The following is a 24,210-nucleotide window of genomic DNA, read 5'->3' on the forward strand; positions in this document are numbered from 1 at the left end:
CAGCTGCCCGCTGTCCAAACCACCCGAGCTTCCCGGAGGAGGGGCGGCAACCATCACTGCGTCCGCCTAAGAAAACTGAGCTCCCCGAGGGAGGGGTGGCTGGCATCACTGCTGCTGCCTGCTCTCTAAGCCGCCTGAGCTCCCTGGGGGAGGAGCGGCAGCCAGCACTATAGCTCCAGGCTGCGCTTTTCCCCTGCAGGAGCCAGGGAAACTGGACAGCTTGGTCCCGAGAGGTATTCCCCACTGACTGTGACAGACGGTGGCCAGACTGCCTCTTTAGGACGGACCATGACACATCCCTCCTCACTCGTCGGGGTCTCCCTGCAGGAGCTCCAACACCACCAGCAAGGGTCTTAGGCACAGAATTCTGATCTCCCTGAGCCTGAGCCCCTAGCGGGAGGAGTGGCCATAGTCTCCACAGGCCAGCAGGCTTAGTCTTTCCCCCTGCTAGTTCTAAGGAATCCAGATAGCCCAGAAGAGTGTGTTCCCCCCAGTGCAGCACATCCCCTCCAGCAAGGGACAGCCAAAGTGCTTCGTTAAACGGGTCCTGGCTCCCTACCTCCAGCTGGGTGAGACCCACCCCAACAGGGGTCGCCAGACACCCCATACAGGAGCCTTCCTACTGGTATCAGGTTGGTGCCTCTGGAGGTTAGAGATCCCAGAGGAAGGAGCAGGTACCTATCTTTGCTGTTCTCCAGCCTTGTCGGGTGACATTTCCAGGCACAGGAGCAAACCAGATGAATAAAGTCTGAAGTGAACCCCCAGCAAACTGCAGCAGCCCTGCACAAGAGTGACCTGACTATTGAAAAACAAAACAAACAAAGTAATGACAACAACATCAACAAAAAAAGTCCCCACAAAAACCTTATCCAAGGGGCAGAAGCCTCAAAGATCATAACTAGACAAACTCATGAAGATGAGAAAGAATCAACAACAAAACTGAAAATCCAAAAGGCCAGAGTGCCTCTTCTCTTCCAAATTATTGCAACGCCTCTCCAGCAAGGGCACAGAGCTGGATGGAGGATGACATGGACAAATTTACGGAATTAGGCTTCAGAAAATAGGTAATAATGAACTTCACTGAGGTAAAGGAGAATATTGTAACTCAGTGCAAAGAAGGTAAGAATAACAACAAAGGTTACAGAGCCGCTAACTAGAACAACCAATTTAGAAAGGAATATAAACAACCTGATGGAGCTGAAAAACACAGCACGAGAACTTTGTGATGCATATGCAAGTATCAATAGCCAAATTGATCAAGCTAAAGAAAGAAGATCAGAGCTTGAAGACTATCTCACTGAAATAAGACAGGCAGTCAAGATTAGAGAAAAAGGAATAAAACACATGAACAAAACCTCTGAGAACTATGGGACTATGTAAAAAGACCAAATCTACAACTGATTGGAGTACCTGAAAGAGATAGGGAGAATGGAACCAAACTGGAAAACACACTTCAGATCCAGGAGAACCTTCCCCAACCTAGCAAGACAGGCCAACATTCAAATTCAGGAAACACAGAGAACCCCAGTGAGATGCTCCATGAGAAAATCAATCCCAAGTCACATAATCATCAGATTCTCCAACGTCAAAATGAAGGAACAAATGCTAAGGGCAGCCAGAGGGAAAGGCCAGGTCACCTACAAAGAGAAGCCCTTCAGACTTACAGCAGACCTCTCAGCAGAAACCCTATACAACAGAAAAAAGTGGGGGCCAATATTCAATCTTCTTTTTTCTTTTTTAAGTTTTACTTTAAATTCTGGGATATATGTGCTGAACTTGTGGCCCAGCACCATTTATTAAATATGGAATCCTTTCCCCATTGCCTGTTTTTTTCAGGTTTGTCAAAGATCAGATGGTTGTACACGTGTGATCTCATTTCTGAGATTTCTATTGTTCCATTGGTCTGCGTGTCTGCTTTGGTACCTGTTGGAATGCTTGCGATTTCTTCACATTGATTTTGTATCCTGAAAATTTGCTGGAGTTGCTTATCAGTTTAAGGAGATTTTGGGCTGAGACGATGGGGTTTTCTAGATAATAGGATCATGTCGCCTGCAGAGACAATTTGACTTCCCCTTTTCCTATTTGATTACTCTTTATTACTTTCTCTTGCCTGATTGCCTTGGTCAGAACTTCCAATACTACGTTGAACAGGAGTGGTGAGACAGGACATTCAAGAAATAGGTATGGACAAAGATTTTATGACGAAATTGCCAAAAGCAATTGTAACAAAAGCTAAAATTGACAAATGGGATCTAATGAAACTAAAGCGCTTCTGCACAGCAAACGAAACTATCATCAGAGTGAACAGGAAACCTACAGAATGGGAGACAATTTTTGCTGTCTATCCATCTGACAAGGGTCTAATATTCAGAATTTACAAGGAACTTAAACAAATTTACAAGAAAAAGCCAAATGACCCCATCAAAAAGTGTGCAAAGTACATGAACAGATGCTTCTCAAAAGAAGACATTTATGTGGCCAACAAATATATGAAAAAAATCTCATCATCACTGGTCATGAGAGAAATTCAAATTAAAACCACAATGAGATGCCATCTCACGCCAGTTAGAATGTGATTATTAAAAAGTCAGGAAACAACAGATGCTTGCAAGGCTGTAGAGAAAGAGGAATGCTTTTACACTGTTGCTGGGAATGTAGACTAGATTAGTTCAGCCACTGTGGAAGACAGTGGGGTGATTCCCCAAGGATCTAGAACCACAAATACGATTTGACCCAGCAATACCATTACTGTGTACATACCCAAAGAAATATATATCATTCTACTATAAAGACACATTTATTGTAGCACTATTCACAATAGCAAAGTCTTGGAACCAACCCAAATGCCTATCAATGTTAGACTGGATAAAAAAAAAAAATGTGGTACATATACACTATGGAATACTACCTGCCATTAAAGGGAACGAGATCATGTCCTTTGCCGGGACATGGATGTAGCCGGAAGCCATCATTCTCAGCAAACTAACACAGGAACAGAAAACCAAACATCATATTTTCTCACTCATAAGTGGGAGCTAAACAGAGAACACATGGACACAGTGACAGGAACATCACACACTGGGGCCTGTTGGGGAGTAGGGGGGAAAGGGACGGAGAGCGTCAGGAGAAATAGCTAATGAATGCAGGGCTTAATACCTAGGTGATGGGTTCATGGGCGCAGCAAGCCAGCATGGCACACATTTACCTATGTAACAAACCAGTACACTTTGCAAATGTATCCCACAACCTAAAAACCAAACCAAAACAAAACAACTACAACAAAAAAGCAAAGACATGGAATCAAACTACATGGCCATCAACAGTGAATTGAATAAAGAAAACGTGGCACATAAACACTATGGAATACTGCATAGCCATAAACAAAAGAAAACAAAAACAACCAAATTATGTTCTTTGCAGCAACATGGATGAAGCTGGAGGCCATTATCCTAAGTGATTTAATGCAGGAACAGAAAACCAAATACTGCAAATTCTCATTTATAATTGAGAGCTTAACACTGAATATATGTGGAAACAAAGATGGGAACGATAGACACTGGGGACTTGTTGATGTGGGAGGGTGGTATGAGGATAAGGGTTGAAATATTTCTCATCTGAAATAATGCTCATTACCTGGGTGACAAAATAATCTGTACACCAAACCCCCATGACATGCAATTTACTCATGTAACAAACCTGCATATGTACCCCCTGAATCTGAAATAAAAGTTTAAAAAAAAGAAAATATATAATTGACAAAGCTTTAGCTAGACTAAGTAAAAAGAGAAGATGTAAATAATAAAAATCAGAAAATAAAGAGAAGACATTATAACTGATACCACAGAACTACAAAGGATTATGTAGAACTATTATGAGCAATTTTATACTAATAAGTTGGATAACCTAAAAAAATGAATACTTCCTTAGAAACCTTTTACCTATCAAAACTGAACCATGCAAGTGCAAAATCTGAACACATCATTAACAAGTAAAGAGATTGAATCACTAATCAAAAATTCCACAAAGGTGCAAAGCAGAACGAGGTGACTTCCCTAGTGAATTCTATCAAACATTTTAAGAATTAATACTAATCTATTTCAATTTCTTTCAAAAATGAAGTGGAAGAAAGGCTTCCAAACTCATTTTGCTAGGCTAGCATTACACTGATGTGAAAGTCAGACCAGAAAACTACAAAAAAAGAAAATTACAGGTCAATATACTTGATTAATAAAGATGCAAAAATCCTCAACAAAATACTAGCAAATGGAATTGAAGGGCACATTAAAAGAGTCACACATGATGAACAAATGGTATCTATCCCTGGGATACAAAGATGGTTCAACATGTGAACATTGATAAATGTGATACATCACATTAAGTAAACAATGAACAAAAGTTGTAAAATTTTCTTAATAGATGTAGAAAATTAATTTGACAAAATTCAACATTTCATGACTTAAAAATCTCAACAAACTAGGGATAAAAGAAAATGACCTCAGCATAATAAAGACAATATATGAAAAGCTCACAGCTAACATCATACTTAATGGGGAAAAGCTGAAAGCCTTTTCTTTAAGGCCAGGAATATGGCAAAGATATTCACTCTTGCCACTTCTTCTCAACATAGTACTGGGAGTCCTAGCCAGTGCAATTAGGCAAGAGAAAGATTTATTTCCAAACCAAAAAAGAAGTAAAATGATCTCTGTTTACAAATGATACAATAATGATAAAATGATATAATACCATATGAAAACTCTAAAGACTCCACCTGAAAATGGTAAAACCTAATAAACAAATTAAGTAAAATTACAGGATACAAAACCAAAATACAAAAATCTGTTCTGTTTCTAGAAACTAGCAGTGAATTATCTGAAAAAGAAATTAAGAAAACAATAAAAACATTCACATCAAGCAAAGTAAATACATAAACATTAATTTAACCAAGGAGGTAAGAGATCTGTATACTAAAAACTACAAAACATTGGTGGAAGAAATTGAAGAAGACATAAATAAATGGAAAGATACCACATGTTCATGGACTGGATCAATTAATAGTGTTAATATATCCATGCTACCCAAAGTGACTTATTCAATGCAATCCTTATCATAATTCCAATGTATTTTCACAGAAATAGGAAAAACCACCCTAAAATTCATGTAGAACAATGAAAGACCCCAAATAGCTAAAACAATATTGAGCAAAAAGAACAAAGCTAGATACATAACACTTTCTAATTTCAAATTGTTTTTCAAAGCTATAGTAATCAAACAAAAAACATACTCTGGCATAAAAACAGTCATATAGACCAATTGAACAGAATCAAGAGCCTGGGAGTAAATCCACGCATAATATATTCAACTAATTTTTGATAAGGCACCAAGACAACAAAATGGAGAAAAATAGTCTCTTCAGTAAATGGTGCTGGGAAAACTGATATTGATATAATAGGCAAAAAAAGTGAAATTAGAATCCTAACTTATACTGTACACAAAAATCAATTCAAAATGGGTTAAAGACTTAAATGTAAAACCTGAAACCCTAAAACTCCTAGAGGTAAACCCAGAAGAGAAGCTTCTTGGTAGTGGCCTTAGCAATTACTTTTAAATCTATGGTACTGAAGGGACAGACAAGAAAAGTAAAAATAAACAAGTGGGATTATATGAAACTAAAATTTTCTGCACAGCAAGGAAAACAATCAACAAAATGAAAGGCAGCCTACTGTAAAAGAAGAAAGTAGTATCCAAAATATATAAGAAACATATACACCTCAATAACAACAACAACAACAAAATCCCCACAAAAAAACTTGATTAAAAAATGGGCAGAAGCCAGGCAGAGTGGCTTGCATGGGTGATCCCTGTTACTTCGGAGGCTGAGACAGGAGAATGTGCTTGAGACCATGGTTCGAAACTAGCGTGGGCATCATAGAGAGACCTCATTTCTGTAAAAAATTGTTTAAAAAATTAGCTGGCAGGGTGATGTGTGCCTGTAGTCCTAGATCCTCAGGAGGATAAGGAAGAAGATTCGCTTGAGCCCAGGAGTTCAAGGCTGCAGTGAGCTATGATCATGCTGCTGCGGTCCAGCCTGGGTGACAGAGTGAGATCCTATCTCTAAAACGCAACATCAAATAAAGTATATATATACACACACACACACACACATATATGTATATATGTATATATATAAATAAATGTATATATGTATATATAAATAAAATATTCCATTGAATATAGAACTATGATGAGCAATTTTATACTAATAAGTTGGATAACTTAGAAAAACATGAATACATCTTTAGAAACCTATTACCTATCAAAACTGAATCATGAAAATACAAAATCTGAACACATCATTAACAAAGAGACTGAATCACTACTCAAAAATTCTACAGAAGTGCGAAGCAGAATGAGGTAAATGGTGCTGGGAAAACTGAAATCAATGTGCAAGTAAGTGAAATATGCAAAAAAATATTCAATGGAATATTATTGGGTCTTAAAACAGAAGAAGCCACTGTCATTTGAGACAACATAGATGAAACTACGGGACTTCATGCTAAGTGTAAATAAACCAGAAACAGAAAGATACTGTATGATCTCACTTATAGGTGGAATTGAAAAAAGTCAAACTCTCAGTGATAGGGAGTAGAATGGTGGTTACCTGGAGCTGGGGGTGAGGGACGGTAAAATGGGGAGAAGTTGGTCAAAAATTACAAACATTAAATTGTAAGATGAATAAGATCTAAAGTACAGCATGGTGGCTTTAGTTAATAATGTATTTTATATTCAAAGAAGGTTAAGAGAGCAAATCTCAAGTGTTCTCACCACACACACACACACACACATTTTCACCAGGTGGTGGATATGTTCATTAAATTGATTGTGGTACTCTTTCCACAATGTGTATGTATACCAAAACATTATGTATACTTGAACATATGCTATTTTTCTTGGCCAATCTCACATAAATAAAGTTGGAAATTATGACAATGGCCATGAATGAAGTTTTATTGAAAAAAAACATTAGGAATGACTCATGTAATGCACTTTAGTAATATAATTCAATTTGAGTAATAAAACTAATATAATGGCGAATCCAGAGTAGTATTGTCATCATCGTCATTTAACAATTTCAAGGTGATTTTGTAAAATACTAAAGTAAAAAAAATTTAATGAATGAGAATTTCACATGGATATTTTTCAACATAAATAACATCGTAATTATGTAATGAACATTATTATTATTATTATTATTATTACTGAGATGGAGTCTTACTCTGTTGCCCAGGCTGGACTGCAGTGGCACTATCTTGGCTCACTGCAAGCTCTGCCTCCCGGGTTCAGGTGATTCTCCTGCCTCAGCCTCCCAAGTAGCTGGCACTACAGGCATGTCCCATCATGTCGGGCTAATTTTTTGTATTTTTAGTAGAGGCGGGGTTTCACCATGTTAGCCAGGATGGTCTCAATCTCCTGACCTTGTGATCTGCCTGCCTCAGCCTCCCAAAGTGCTGGGATTACAGACGTGAGCCACTGTGCCTGGCCTTGAATACAATTTTTAAAAGCCTAGAGTAAACCAACATGTGAAAAAAATAAGGGATATGCATTAAAATATTAAACAAGGGCTAATTTTAGAGTTATGTAACACGGTGGGGGCTAAAATTTGTGAAAAATAGAAGTGGCAGTTGCATATTTAGTTTAATTACTAGCAATATTGTTATTTGAAATAGCTCCATCTGTGAAATCTTGGTAAAGGCCTTAAGCAAACAAGTTCATTTGTCTTGTTTTTCTTTGTAAAGAAATAATAGTTTTATAGGCCTGAGAGAAGGTAATTAAAATCAGTGAAGAAATTAAAAATAAGAATGTATTAGAGTAGTAAGAGTCCTATCCTAAGAAGCCAGAGGCCTGGAAATGAAGTGAAAAAACAAATAAAAGTTAGTTTTAGTTACACTGTAAACTTTGGCCCTACTGGATTTCCTCTCCAATCTATACTGAATAAAACAAACGTCATTGCTTATTATGGTGTGTGTGTGTGTGTGTGTGTGTGTGTGTGTATGTGAAAGAGAGAGAAAGAAATAGGCCTGTATATGGATGAATTAGTATAGCTCCATAAAGACTACATCTGACAAATGACTATTTGAATCTCCATTTTCTACTTTCTGTATAGTCAAAATTTTGAGGAATCATCTAAGGAGGAGATATTTCACATGAATGTTCTACTTTAGATTAAAAAAAAGTGCTCATTACTTTCTACTACTTAACAAATTTAACATCAGAACACATTGAATACTAGTGCTTTTTAATGTACTTTTAAAAATGAGTCCTCTCCCACTGAAGTATTCGAATCTAGCCTAATCTAAAAGGGTTTACCCCATCTCTGTCCAATTGTGAGTAGATTTATGCCTGCTTTGTCATAGACGAAGGCCATTGGAACTCCTCTCAACTCATTTGTTATCAGGATTGCTTCAGTTCTCTCCTCAACATGCTTCTGTATTTTACCCTGGTCTGTGTGAGACCCTCACCTAAGGTTCTCCACACATCCACAGAAACATTACTGGAAATCACTGTTTCTTCTGATTTTAGTGTCCAATTTATTTGTGTGTCTCTTTTTCAGTTTTCATCTTCTATATAACAATACAAAAAACTCAATTATTCACATGATTTAAATCATTCTCTCTTATTATCTTTTTATTTTATCATTGATACTTACCTAGCTTTGCGATTTTCACAGAACAGATATGGGTTTTGTTTTGTTTTAACGTAAGAAAGCAGTGATTCAGAGATGCCAAGACAATGTCACCTCCTTTACCCGGATTAAAAAGTAGATTTTTTTTTTCTTTTTTTTAATGGAGTCTTGCTCTGTCACCAGGCTGGAGTGCAGTGACGGGATCTCGGCTCACTGCAACCTCTGCCTCCCGGGTTCAAGCGATTCTCCTGCCTCAGCCTCCTGAGTAGCTGGGATTACAGGAGCGTGCCACCACGTCCAGCAAATTTTTGTATTTTTAGTAGAGACAGGGTTTCACCATATTGGTCAGGATGGTCTTGATCTCCTGACCTTGTGATCCATCTGCCTTGGTCTCCCAAAGTGCTGGGATTAAAGGTATGAGATATCACGCCTGGCCAAAACTAGAATATTTTATTTGACATAGAGTCTGAATAAAATGCAGTGCTTTTAATCTTCCCCACATCTGGAAACAACTTAGGAAATTCTCTTTCCTAAAGTTTCAAAATTTTACTTCTCGCTTTACACTCCATCCAAATTAACCTGCATTTCTATTCAGCAATGTTAACTGGGCTTCCTGTCATTTCCTTTACCTCCTTTTTTTCCCCTTTAACTCTGGTATCTTATATTTAATATCATATTTTTAATACTGTCTCAGTAACAGTTAAATTATCCATGGAGGTGTGGGTAACAAAGAATATCCCTTCTAAATCTATAAACAGAAGGGACTTTTTTTTTTTTTCAGAAAACAAAATCAAAACTCAAAGAAAGCAGCAACAACAACAATAAACTAGCATGCTGTAATGTCAGAGTCCGTTTTGTTATTTACACTAATCAGGAAGACAGGGAACTGTTCTGCAGAAACATTAAGAGAGACAGTCACTAGTTAAAAATTATGGATCCTACTGTCCAAGAAAGAAAAATTCTGCAGTTATGCTCATTAGTAGACATTGTTAACACAGGTAAGGGAATAAAAGGGGATTTTAAAAAATAATTAACTATTGATGTAGCACTTATGTGCTACTGTTGTCATATTTTAAAGGACTCCATTTTTTGTCATAACTGAATTCATAAATACTTCTGTTAGGGACTCAAGTTAAACTCATAGTCTTGAGTTCATTGATTTGATTTATGGTTGGAATTCATGCTACAAAAGTCAGTATTTTGAAAGATCTCTGTCCATTTTAGATTCCGTATCAACTTTAGGTACAGTCCCCTATTTCTATTTATTCACTGCATTAACTAGTTTTTAGGAATTATGTTGTATTTTTATAATTTAAAGCTTCATATAAAATATTCTTAATTTAAGAATTCAAGATCAAACAGATGAGACCATGGTAAATTCTCTTAAATCAAATTTTTCTTTCAAGGACAGATTGTTCACTAATGTCAGCATAAAATTATTGGATTTTTCTATATTGAATATATTTCGAATTCAGTATTCTATACTGCTGTTTCAAAGTTTAACGTATTTCCAGATACTTGGGTTGAGTATAAAATGTACAAACACATGATTCTATTTGTAATTAGATGGTTTCAGGTCAATCCTAGCTCTGCCCTTTACTAAGTGTGTAAACCTGTATATCTATTTAACTACTCTATAATCTAATTTCTTCATTTTTTGTAAAATAGAAAGACTATCAGTGCCTACTTCATAAAGTGAGGATTAATAAAAGTTAATTAGTATATATTGCTCAAAACTGTGACTTGCACACAGCAGGTATGTAACATATGCTAAAGATTAATTCATTTTCTAAAGAATTATTTGTGTGTATACTAAATGGAAAAAAACCAAAAGCGCTTCCTTTAAGATCTAGAATATGACAAGCATGCCCACTTTCACCACTAGTATTCAACATAGTGCTGGAAGGCCTAGCTAGAGCAACCAGACAAGATAAAGAATTAAAAAGCTTCCAAATTGGAAAGGAAGAAGTCAAACTATTCTTTTTTGCAAATGATATGATTAAATACAGAAATCAGTAGCATTTGTATATGCCAACAGTGAACAATATCTCTAAAAAGGAAATTAAAATGTAATCCCATTTATAATAGCCACACATGAAATTAAATATCTAGAAATTAACCAAAGAAGTAACAGATGTCTATAATAAACACTATAAAACATTGGTGAAAGAAATTGAAGAAAACACCAGAAAATGAAAAGATATTCTGTGTTTATGGATTGGAAGAATCAATATTGCAAAAATTCCATACTATGCAAAGCGATCTACAGTTTCAATGCAATCCTTAACAAAATGCCAATGACATTTTTCACAAAAATAGACAAAACAATCCTAATTTATATGAAACCAGAAAAAAAAAAAGAATAGCCAAAACTATCCTAAGCAAAAAGAACAAAACTGGAGGATTCATGTTATCTGACTTTAAATTACACTATAGAACTATAGTAACCAAAACGGCATGGTACTGGCATAAAAACAGACACATAGACCAATGGAACAGAACAGAGAGCCCAGAACAAATCCACACACATATAATGAACACGTTTTTGACAAAGGTGCCAAGAACATACATGGGGAAAGACAGTCTCTTCAATAAATGTTGCTGAGAAAACTAAATATCCCTATGCAGAACAATGAAACTAGACTCCTATTTGATATACAAATATCAAATCAAAATGGATTAAAGACTTTATCTAAGACCTGAAATTATGGAACTATTGAAAGAAAACATTTGAGGAAAATATCCAGGACATTGGCCTGGGCAAAAATTTATTAAGCAATACCCCACAAGCACAGACAATCAAACCAACAATGGACAAATGAGATTACATTAAGTTAAAAAGCTTCTACACAGCAAGGGAAACGATTAACAAAGTGGAGAGATAACCCACCAAATGGGAGCAAATATTTACAAAACACCTATCTAACAAGTGATTAATAACTGGAATGTATAAGGAGCTCAAAGAACTACATGGGAAAAAGTCTAATAATCCAATCAAAATATGGGCAAAATATTTGAACAGACATTTCTCAGAAGGAGATATACAAATGACAAACAGGTATATGAAAATGTGCTCAACATCACTGATCATCAGAGAAATGCAAATCAAATCTACAATGAGTTATCATTTCACCCCAAGTTAAGATGGCTTTTATCCAAAAGACAGGCCATAATAAATGCTGGAGAAGATGTGGAGAAAAGGGAATCCTCTTACAGTGTTGGTGGGAATGTAAATTAGCACAACCACTATGGAGAACCGTTTGGAGGTTCCTCAAAAAATATTGAGCTACCATATGATCCAGCCATCAAACTACTTGGTATATACCCAAAAAAAAGAAAATCAGTATATAGAAGAGATATCAATACTCTCCCATGTTTGTTGCAGCACTGTTTACAACAGCTAAGATTTGGAAGCAACCTTAGTGTCCATCAACAGTTGAATGGATAAAGAAAATGAGATGCGTATACATAACGGAGTACTATTCAGCCATTAAAAAGAATGAGATCCAGCCATTTGGAACAACGTGGATGGAACTGGAGATCATTATGTTAAGTGAAATAAGCCAGGTACAGAAAGATAAACATTGAACATTCTGAATTATATGTGGAGTTTAAAAATCAAAACAATTGAACTCATGAAAATGGAGAGTGGAGGGATGGTTACCAGAGGCTGGAAGTGTAGTAGGGGGCTCAGGGGGATGGGGATGGTAAATGGGTACCAAAAAATAGTGAGAAATAATGATTAAGACATACTATTTAACAACAGGATGACTATATTTAATAATAACTTAATTGTACATTTTACAATAACTAAAAGAGTGGAACTGGATTGTTTGTAATACAAAAGATAAGTGCTTGAGGGGATGAATACTCCGTTCTCCATGATATGATTATTATGCATTGCATGTCTGCATCAAAATATCTCATGTACCCTGTAAATATACATATCTACTTACACATAAAAACTAAAAATAAAAAAGATATTATTTATGTTTAAAAACAGATCTATATTTGTATTTGTTTATATTGGAATTGGCAAACTTTTACTTAAAGAACTAAAGTAAATATTTTAGGCTTTGGGGACCATATGGTCTCTCTGTAGCACTAAACTGTGCCATTGGAGCTAGAAACCATCCATAAACAATATATTAACTAATGTGCATAGTCGTGATCCCATAAAGCTTTATTTAAAAAAACAGGCAGTAGATCAGACTTCGCTTGCAGGCTGTGGCTTCCCAACCCTGATTCTTATGCTTAGAAACAGCATTCAATGACTAATGATTTAATAGAAATTACTATGTGCAACCTTAAAACTGGCCATTTTAGGTGAACGTTTAAGACACCCAAGAAGGTATTTCTTTGCCTACAATCGCCATATAGCTTATCTTGGTCTTAAAATTCATGTTAAAAGTGTATTGTTTTCTTAGCAAAGGATAGAGGTCAGCACAAAGAGAAAATAAAATTTATTAAGAAGTTAAACAATGCAAGTTAAACAATGTCACATAGCAGTTTGTCTACTGTATATTAAGTGCATGTTAATAGCATTCATATCATTCCTTAGAATAGTAAACACATAAGAAATTAGCAGAGAAAAACAATACAAATGTAAATTTTTCTACTTAAGTGACTCATTTTATCTTTCCCTTTGTCTACAAATAGACATTTTTTCCCCCTTAGATAGGTCAGAAGAAAGTTAAATTATATATATATATATATAAAAAGAATTGGAGAGAAGCAGATCTTTATTACCAGTAATGCAGGCAGATGCTAAGAAATTATACTGAAAATATGTTCAGCTACAATAACTATATGCTTGTAACCTGGGGAAGATGCTGCATAAATTATTGAAATACAAAAGCCATGACAAAATACCAAGTGATTATTTATCAACACAGTTGAGAATTTATGATGAAAAGTGTGGGATCAGTTTAAGAGAGGATTTTGTTAGGACATGAAAACTGATTATTTTAATATGAAAATGTGAATGTTTCAAATAAGAATAGCTAGAATGTAGCAGCTGTTAGAAAATATGAATAAATTTGTTATGAATTTATTTGAAAAAAGATTATACATTCTATGTATTCGAACCAATGGATTTTAATATTACTTTCTTTTTTTCTGTTGCACAATTTTCTACTTGTGTCCTCTAATCCATATTATGCAGTCTGGAAATAACACCTCCATACATCCCAAATAATCTTAACTGCCTGACGTTCATTCTACCCACATGCACCTACAAACTCTTTGTCTCTCTGTTTCTCTATGTGATACGGTTTGACTGTGTCCCCACCCAAATCCCATCTTGAAGTGTAACTTCCACAGTTCCCACATTTTGTGAGAGAAACACAGTAGGAGGTAATTGAATCATGGGAGTGAGTCTTTCCCATGTTGTTCTAGTGATAATGAATAAGTCTCATGAAATCTAATGGTTTTAAAAATGGGAGTTTCCCTGCACAAACTCTCTGTCTTTGCCTGCCATCATCCATGTAAATTGTGGCTTGCTCCTCCTTGTCTTCCACCATGGTTGTGAGGCCTTTCCAGCAATGTGAAACTGTAAGTCCATTAATCTGATTTTTCTTCCCAGTCTCAGTATGTCTTTATCAGCAGCATGAAAATTAACTAGTACAACAAATTGGTACCAGTAGAGTGGGGTGCTGCTGAAAAGATACCTGAAAATGTGGAAGTGACTTTGGAACTGGCTAACAGGCAGAGGTTGGAACAGTTTGGAGAGCTCAGAAGAAGATAGAAAAATGTGGGAAAGTTTGAAACTTCCTAGAGACTCATTAGATGGCTTTGACCAAAATGCTGATAATGATATGGACAATGAAATACAGACTGAGGTCGTCTCAGATGGAGATCAAGAACTTGTTGGGAATTGGAGCAAAGTTGACTCTTGTTATGTTACAGCAAAGAGATTGGTGGCAATTTGATCCTGCCCTAGAGATTTGTGGAACTTTGAACTTGAAACAGGTGACTTAGAGTACCTGGCGGAAGAAATTTCTAAGCAGTAAAGCATTCAAGAGGTGACTTGGGTGCTGTCAAAGGCATCAGTTTCATAAGGGAATCAGAGCATAAAAGTTTGAAAAATTTGCAGCTTGACAATGTGATTAAAAAATAAAGTACCATTTTCTGAAGAGAAATGCAAGCCAGCTGCAGGAATTTGCATAAGAAGCCAAACGTTAATCCCCAAGACAATGGGAAAAATGTCTCCAGGGCATGTCAGAGATCTTCATGGCAGATCCTCCCATCACAGGCCTCAAGGTTTAGGAGGAAAAAATGGTTTCATGGGCCAGGCCCAGGGTCCCCATGCTGTTTACAGTCTAGGAACTTGGTGCCCTGTGTCTTAGCTGTTCCAGTCATGATTAAAAGGGGCCAAGATACAGCTCAGGCCAGAGCTTCATGGGGTGCAAGCCTCAACCTTGGTAGCTTCCATGTGGTATTGAGCCTGTGGGTGCTCAGAAGTCAAGAATTGAGGTTTGGGAACCTCTGCCAAGATTTCAAAGGCTAAATGGAAATGCCTAGATGCCTAGGCAGAAGCTTTCTGCAGGAGTGGGGATGTCATGGAGAGCCTCTTCTAGGGCAGTGCAGAAGGAAAATATGGGATTGGAGCCCCCATACAGAGTCCCCACTGGGTCATTGTTTAGTGGAGCTGTGTGAAGAGGGCGACTGTCCTCCAGACACCAGAATGATGTATCTACCAACAGATTGAACCATGTGCCTGGAAAAGCCACAGACACTTAAAACCAGCCCATAAAAGCAGTTGGAAGAGAGGCTGTACCCTGCAGAGCCACAGGAGCAGAGCTGCCTAAGACCTTGGAAACTCACTTCTTGCATCAGCATGCCCCAGATGTAAGACATGGAGTCAAAAGAGATCATTTTGAATCTTTAAGATTCGACTGCTCTGCTAGATTTCAGACTTGCATGGGACCATACCCCCTTTGCTTTTGCCATTTTCTCTCATTTGTAATGGCTGTATGTGACTGTACCCCCATTGTATCCAGGAAGTAACTAACTTGCTTTTGATTTTACAGGCTCATAGGCAGAAGGGACTTGACTTGTCTCAGATAAGACTTTGGACTAGGGACTTTTGAGTTAATGCTGAAATGAGTTAAGACTTTGGGGAACTGTTGGGAAGGCATGATTGGTTTTGAAATGTAAGGATGTGAGATTTGGAGGGGTCAGGGGTGTAATGATATAGTTGGACTATGTCCCCACCCAAATCTCATCTTGAATTGTAGCTCCCACAATTCTCACATTTCATGGGAGAAACCCAGTGGGAGGTAATTAATCATGGGGGTAGGTCTTTCCTGTGCTGTTCTCATGGTAGTGAATAAGTCTCATGGGATCTGTTGGTTTCAAAAACAGGAGTTTCCCTGCCCAAGCTCCCTCTCTTTGCCTGCAGCCATCCATGTAAGACGTGACTTACTCCTCCTCCCCTTCCACCATGATTGTGAGACATCCCCAGCCATGTGGAACTGTTAGTCCATTAAACCTCTTTTTTCCCCTAATCTCAGGTATGTCTTTATCAGCAGCATGAAAACAGACAAATCCACTATTTCTCTCTTTCTCTTTCTGTTTTTCAGTCCACCTGTCTGTCTGTCTCTCTCTTCCACATACATAGACTTACAGATACACATATACACACACAGGAGTGAAATAAAATCACTTTATAACACATAGAAACTGTATCTGTAGATATTAAAGTATCACACAGAATCACCTTCCTAAAATCACTTAGAGTGCCAAATGCCTCTTTTTCCCAGAAATTAGTGTTTTCTTTTTGTTATAAGAAATATCCTTTATATTTATATTTAGATATTTATGTTTAATTGTATGTTTTACATTTACATTTATATTTAAATATATTTTACGAATAAAGGTAGTTAGAGTTAGTACATATGAAGTCAACTTGGTGCAATAAGCATGAAGCAGAGTACAGGCCCAAAAGACCTATTATGGTTTTGGAACATGCTTCTTCCTCAGATTATTTTGAACATTACAAATTTATTAAAGAGTTACAGATGTGCTCAATCTACTTATCATTCATCCACGATATATGTAATTTCTTTTAAGGTGAAGATTTTCAGCTCAAAATGGTTTTTGGAATATTTACTCTTAGATGCAGTGATATTATGTCTGTTGAAATGCTTGGAATATAATCCAGGTTATTAACATCTGACACGTTGCTCATCAACATTACATAAAATCAAAGCAAAACTTTTGAATGTATTACTTAATTTAATTCAAATTTAATGAGATAAAATATTTGAATGTACTTTGTACAAAGTCATAATTATCATTGTTATTACTCATTTCTCAGGCTTCAGTTTAGTTTGTTCCATTATTGGCAGCGTTAATTGACCTATTAGCTTTTCCTCAGTCACTGAAAGACATTGTTACTATTGTCCTGTTGTAAAGACATCTACTTTTAGAAAGTCAATGTAAAATAGTGGTAAAATATTTGGAGCACAACTTACGAAGTCTGGTGTAGCAAGATTTTAATAACATGTTGTGTTATTAAAATAACATGATGTGTCCTGGATATAGCTGTGTGTCCTTGTACAAGAAAGTGAACTTTCTGAATTTGTGTTTCTGCATCTGATATAAGGAGGATAATGATATTACTGATATGATCCTTGTCAGGATTAAATTAGTGTAGCCAAAAACACTAGAGTATGAGTAAATATTCAAGAAATATTTGGTCTTATTTTTGTTATTCATATTTTCATTATTTATCATAGAACTTCTATACAGAATGAAGAATGGAGGATGGACAAGGCTGTACGATGGACATTACTTAGAGAGGTTAGGCCTGAAGGGATGCACAGCCACTGTTATTGGTAGGTATTTGAAGTTTTCTGCAGCTTCAGACTGAGAAGGAACTTAGAATGATAACACATAATACCTCTATACATAAGTGGTGGTGCATAGCAACTGTCTTGACAAGCTGAAAGTGTCCCTAAAGTACCCATGAGTATAGTATCCTGGCATCTACATGCTGGAGTACCAGTCTAGGATATTTGCTTGCCTAGATGAGCCACAGCTGTCTTCTTCCCTCTTGTTGCTGTGTTCTGGATCAAATTAGGTTACTGTCACCATGGTGATAGAAACTATCTAAAAGTAGGAGGGGATGAAATTTTTTAAAAGGCAATTGATGCTATTCCAAAGAGTTTAGATCTCAACTAAATTAATGGGGATTCACTAAATTACTTTACACTGATGAACGACCAGATGGTATCGAATTTTAGAATGATTACTCTAGCAGAAGTGTGGAAGAAGATAGACCAGAGCATAAAGAGTGGCAGGGAAGGAACTATGTCGTAATCTGGGTGAAAAATTAAGCTTCAAAGGAATTATAATAATGGGATAGATTTACAGATAATAAATTGGATTCACAAGGCAATTTGGTAAGGAATAAGGTTACAGGCAGCAGGTTAGGGTAGGGTGGTGACGTACCTTTAGTCGGTAGATTAAGATTTAAGGCAAATAATTTATCCTTAGTAGAATGGGTGACAGCAACTGTGCAGTTCCCCCTGAAGAGTAACTTGGATGTATGCAAATGAGGTGACCAAGGCAGAGTGATGTAAATAAGAAAGAGACAGGATTATAAGACATAGGGTCCAGTGTGGAAACAACTCAGGCACACAAATAAGACCATCAGCCACTTATAATACCACAAGCATAAAGCTATACTTGTGGTAGAGGCAATTTGATTCAATTATTATAATCATATGTTATTTAACAAAATTTATTTGTTATGTGTCCGATTCTGAGTTAGGCAACCAGTATATAAGAAATTGTCTAAGGTGGGCATGGTGGCATGCACTGGTACTCCTAGCTACTTTGGGGGATGAGGCAAGAGGATCATTTGAGCCCAGGAATTAAAGACCAAGTTAAGCAACATATGGAGATCCAAGTCTCTAAAATAAAATAAATAATTTTAAAATTACAGAAATAGAAATTGTCTAAATACTCCAAAATCTGGGGATATAGTAAAATCTTTGGGATATTCTAACAATAGCTGAGGCCACTGGAAGGCTCTAGTGAAAGGAGATCAGTCAGGGCCATAATAGTTCCAAGTTATATTTTGCTCAGTGTTATACTTGAATTAATTTTATTAACTAAAACATTTTTAAATGATTTTTTTTTACTTGCTTTGAATAATGCTATTAAACCAACTTCCTTTTTTCTATCAGCATTATAATTTCTTAGGTCTTATACATTCTTAGCACTTACAGCTTTTTAATTTTTTTTTAATAAACTATCTTTAGAGCAGTTTTAGATTCACAGCAAAATATAGCAGAAAGCACAAAAATTCACTTTTTAACTCCTGCCCCTACCCTTGCACAGCCGTTCCCATTATTAACATCCTCTGCCAGAGTGGTACATTTGTTACAACTGATGAACCTATCATTTTCACCCAGAGCTCATGGTTTATATTAGAGTTTCTTCCTGGTGTTATACTTTCTATGGGTTTGGGCAAATGTGTAATGACATATATCTATGTATCTACCATTATAGTATCATACGAAATCGTTTGATTGCCTTAAAACTGTGGGCTCTGCTCATTCATCTCTCCCTTTCCCTCATCCCCTGGCAACCACTAATCCTTTTATTATCTTCATAGTTCTGCCTTTTCCATAACATTATGTAATTGGAATCATATGCAGCCTTTTCATGTTGGCTTCTTGCACTTAGTAATATGCTTTTAAGCTTCCTCTGTGTCTTCATGGGTGGATAGCTCATTTCTTTTTAGTGCTGAATAATATTCCTGTACTGAGGTAGGAGATCAACAGGACTCAGTTTCTGCTGATCAAACAGGATATAGCAAAGATACTGGCCAAACCAGCTAGAACTAGGAATTTTACGGTTCATTTGCATAAGAAACTCACCAGTGCTATGACAGTTTACAAATGCTATGGCAACAAACATGAAGTTACCTTATATGGTTCGAGTAATTCCCTCATTCCTTTTCTAGAAAATTCTGAATATCTGGTCCCTTGATTAGCATATAATTAAGAGTAGGTATAGCCAGAGGCTGCTGCTCTGGACTGCTTCTGTTTCTATATACTGCTGCTACTGCTGCTTCTCAGGCTGTTCTACCTATGGAATAGCCCCACTCAGCCTATGGAGCAGCCATTCTGCTGTACGCCGTTGCTCTAATAAACTTACTTTCTTTCACTGTCAGTTTGCTCTTGAATAGAGCCAAAAACCCTAGGCTGAGTCCCAATTTTGGGATTCACTTGCATCAGTACCACATTTTGTTTTCCATTCACTTGCTATAGGAAATTTTGTTTGCTCTATTTTTTGGCAATTGTGAATAATCTTGTGATAAAGATCCATGTCCAAGCTTTTCTATGGACATATCAATTTCCTTTGAATGCATCAGATTTATTTTATGCAAATCACGTTCTTCACCTTTTTTCAGAATAAGATGTATTCAAGAACCTGACTCCATTTTTGATGTTTAATTTCTGACAGCTTTCAAGCCTCATCCCTCCCTCTTCTGCACATCTGGGTCTGCAGATAAGAAAGCCTGTGCATGCTGTCCTGTCATTTCTTCAGTAGGAAGTTCAAAGCATGCAAACGTTTGCTACTGATGGAACAATAAAATGAAACTAGATACACATGTTTCACCTTACACAAGAATTACAGACACAAATGTGAAATTCAGAATTATAAAACAACTAGAAAAATACATAGGAGATAATCTATAAAAAATGAATTGGTTGAAAAGATTTTAGATATAAAAGTAAAATCTTAATCCATGAAAAAATAGATGTCAGGCTTTATTAAAATAAAAATTCCTCTTCACAATGCATTGTTAAAAGAATAAAATTAAAATGCACAGAATAGAAGAAAATCATTGCAAAACATATATCTAGCATAAGACTGGTATCCAAAAATATACAAATATATCTTAAAATTCAATTATAACATAACCCAGTTAATTCAAACATAACAACTCAACTAAGAAAAGGAAAAAAATTCTTAGCAGACACTTTATCAAAGACTTCCATCTTTATCAGAGACGGAAAATAGGGACATTAAAAGATGCTTAACATTTTTGTCAATATCAAATTACAAATGTAAACAATAATAAAGTAAAGTTGACATCATTTAGAATGGCTAAAGTTCAAAAGATCGACAATAATGTTACTGGAGACAATACACAAGAGGAACCCTTATTCACTGCTAGTGGGAGTACAAAATGGTACAGCCGCTTTGAAAGGTAGTTTGGACATTTCTTACTAAGTAAACATTGTCTTAGAGTATAATCCAGCACCCGTATTTCCAAGGATATTTCCAAGTGATTTGAAAATTTATTTCCATAGAAAATCTAGCAGATGAATGTTTATAGCAGTGGCATTGATAATAACCAAAAAGTTAGAGCAAGTTGATGACCTACAGTAGGTGAATGGATAAACAAATGTGATATATCTGTACAATAAAATACTATTCAGTGACAAAAAGGGTTATACAGAGATGGATGAATCTTAGCTGCATATTAATAAGTGAAAGAAGCCAATCTGTGAAAGTTTCATAGTGTATGATGCTATTTATATGACATTGCAGAAGAAGCAAAATTACATCATCAGGAAACAAATCAGAGGTTGACTATGTTTCAGAATGCAAAGAGGTTGACTACAATTGTGGAAACATGATACCACAAATTTGCCAAAAGTCATAAATTTTTTATAAGATAAGGAGTCAACCTTAATATAAAAATGTTAAAATATCATTTAGGTGGTTGGAGATATCAGGATTAAGGCAAAATGTGCCAAATCAACTAACTCTAGTATAAATGTGTGAAACTAACTTACTAAAGTGAACAGATAAGAAAGGAACTGACATAGGGTAGACATATAGATCAAGGGAATTTAATTGAAAATCTGAAATCAACCTTCATATTTAAGGTTAATTATTTATTTTCTTTCTTTCTTTTTTTGAGACAGAGTCTCGCTCTGTCTCCCAGGCTGAAGTGCAGTGGCATGATCTCAGTTCACTGCAACCTCCGCCTCCCGGGTTCAAGCAATTCACCTGCCTCGGCCTCCTAAGTAGCTGGGACTACAGGCGCCCGCCACCACGCCCTGCTAGTTTGTTTGTTTGTTTGTTTGTTTTTGTATTTTTAGTAGAGACAGGGTTTCACCTTGTTGATCAGACTTGTCTTGAACTCCTGACATCGTGATCCGCCTGCCTCGGCCTCCCAAAGTGCTGGGATTGCAAGCATAAGGCACCTCACCCAGCCCAATTTATTTTCAACAAGGGTGAAAACATAATTCACTGGGGAAAATAGTCTTTTCAAGTAATTGTACTGAAACAACAGGATGGGCACATGAAAATGAATCACACATATACAAACATTATTTAAAAATGTATCATAAAGCTCATATAAAATCTAAAACTATTTTTAAAAGATTTAAAGGAAATATAGGACTGAATATTCATGACCCTGGGTCATACAAAACTTTCTAAGATATTACACTAAAAATACAAGTAACAAAAGAAAAAATTTTTATAAATTTGGTTTCAACAAAATTAAAACCATTGTACTTCAAAGGACACTATCAGGGAGTGAAAGCACAAACACAGATTGGGATAAAATTTTTAGAAATTATATATCAGATAAAAATTTGTATCTAGAATATTTAAGAATTCTTACAACTTGATAATACAAAGACAATTGGGCAAAGCATGTGAATGATCTTCTGTGATGGCTAATAAACACCTGAAAAGATGCTCAATATCATTAGCCATTTGAAAAATGCAATTCACCACAGCAAAAGAAATAGCACTTCATACCTACTAAGATGGCTATAATAAAAATGACAGACCATAACGTGTTGACAAGGGTGTGAGGCAATTGGAGCTCTTACACATTTCTAGTGGGAATATAAAATGGCGCACCAATTTTGGAAAGTAATTTGGTAGTTCCTCAAAAGATTAAACATAGAGTTGCCTTAAAATTCAGTGAATATATACTATATATATATATAATGAAAACATATTTCCACACAATATTCTGTGCTCTAATGTTCATAGCAACATTAGTCATAATAGCCAAAAAGTAGAAACAACCTACATGCCTCCCAACTGACAAACAGATACATAAAATCAGGTATACCTAGATAATAAACTATGATTAAGCAATAAAAGGGCTTTTCTAGATACAGGGATGGTCAAACAGGGATAGTTTGATCTCCTCCCTTCCTATTTGACCATCTTTCTTTCTTTCTATCACTTCCCTGATGACCCTGACCAGAACTTCCAATACTGTATTGGATAGGAGTAGCGAGAGAGGGCATCCTTGTCTTGTTCCAGTTTTCGAAGAGAATGCTTCCAGCTTTTGCACACTCGGTATGATGTTGGCTTTAGGATTTCATATGTGGCTTTCATTATTTTGAGATATGTTCCTTCAATACCTAATTTATTGAGAGTTTTTAACATGAAGGATGTTGAATTTTATCAAAAGCCTTTTCTGCACCTATTAAGATAATCATTTGACTTTGTCTTTAGTTCTGTTTAATCACATTTATTTATTTGTGTATGTTGAACCAAATTTGCATCCAAGGGATGAAGCCTACTTGATCATAGTGGACAAGTTTTTTGATGTTGCTGGATTCGGTTTGCCAGTATTTTGTTGAGGATTTTTGAATTGATGTTCATCAAGGATATTGGCTGGAAGTTTTTTTGTTTGTTTGTTTTGTTTTGTTTTGTATCTCTGCCTGGTTTTGGTATCAGGATGATGCTGGCCTCTTAGAATGAGTTAGGACAGAGTCCTCTTTTTCAACTTTTTGGAATACTTTCAATAGAAATGGTCTTATCCCCTAGAATTCACCCCAAAACTTTCTTAAGCTGATAAGCAACTTCAGCAAAGTCTCAGGATACAAAATCAATGTGCAAAAATCACTAGCATTCGTATATACCAACAACAATCCAGCTGAGAGCCAAATCATGAATGAACTCCCATTCACAACTGCCACAAACAGAATAAAATACCTAGAAATACAGCTAAGTAGGGAGGTGAAAGAACTCTACAAGGACATCTATAAACCACTGCTCAAATAAATCAGAGATAACACAAACAAATGGAAAAAATACTCCATGATCATGGATAGGAACAATTAGTACTGTGAAAATAGACGTACTGCCCAAAGCAATTTATAGATTAAATGCTGTCCCCATTAAACTACCATTGACATTCTTCACAGAATTAGAAAAAAACTTTTAAAATTCATATGGAACAAAAAGAAGAGCCCAAATAGCCAAGGAAATCTCTAGCAAAAAGAACAAAGCTGGAGGTATTACATTACTTGACTTCAAACTACACTACAGGGTTACAGTAATCAAAACAGCATGGTACTGGTATGAGAACAGACATATAAACCAATGAAACAGAATAGGGAGCCTGAAAATAAGACTGCACATCTACAACTATCTGACCTTCAACAAACCTGACAAAAGCAAGCAATGGGGAAAGGAATCCTTATTCAATAAATGGTGCTGGGATAATTGGCTAGCCACATGCA

Source organism: Colobus angolensis, unplaced genomic scaffold (genome assembly GCF_000951035.1).
Source record: "Colobus angolensis palliatus isolate OR3802 unplaced genomic scaffold, Cang.pa_1.0 Scaffold18, whole genome shotgun sequence".
In the NCBI taxonomy this organism is placed as follows: Eukaryota; Metazoa; Chordata; class Mammalia; order Primates; family Cercopithecidae; genus Colobus; species Colobus angolensis.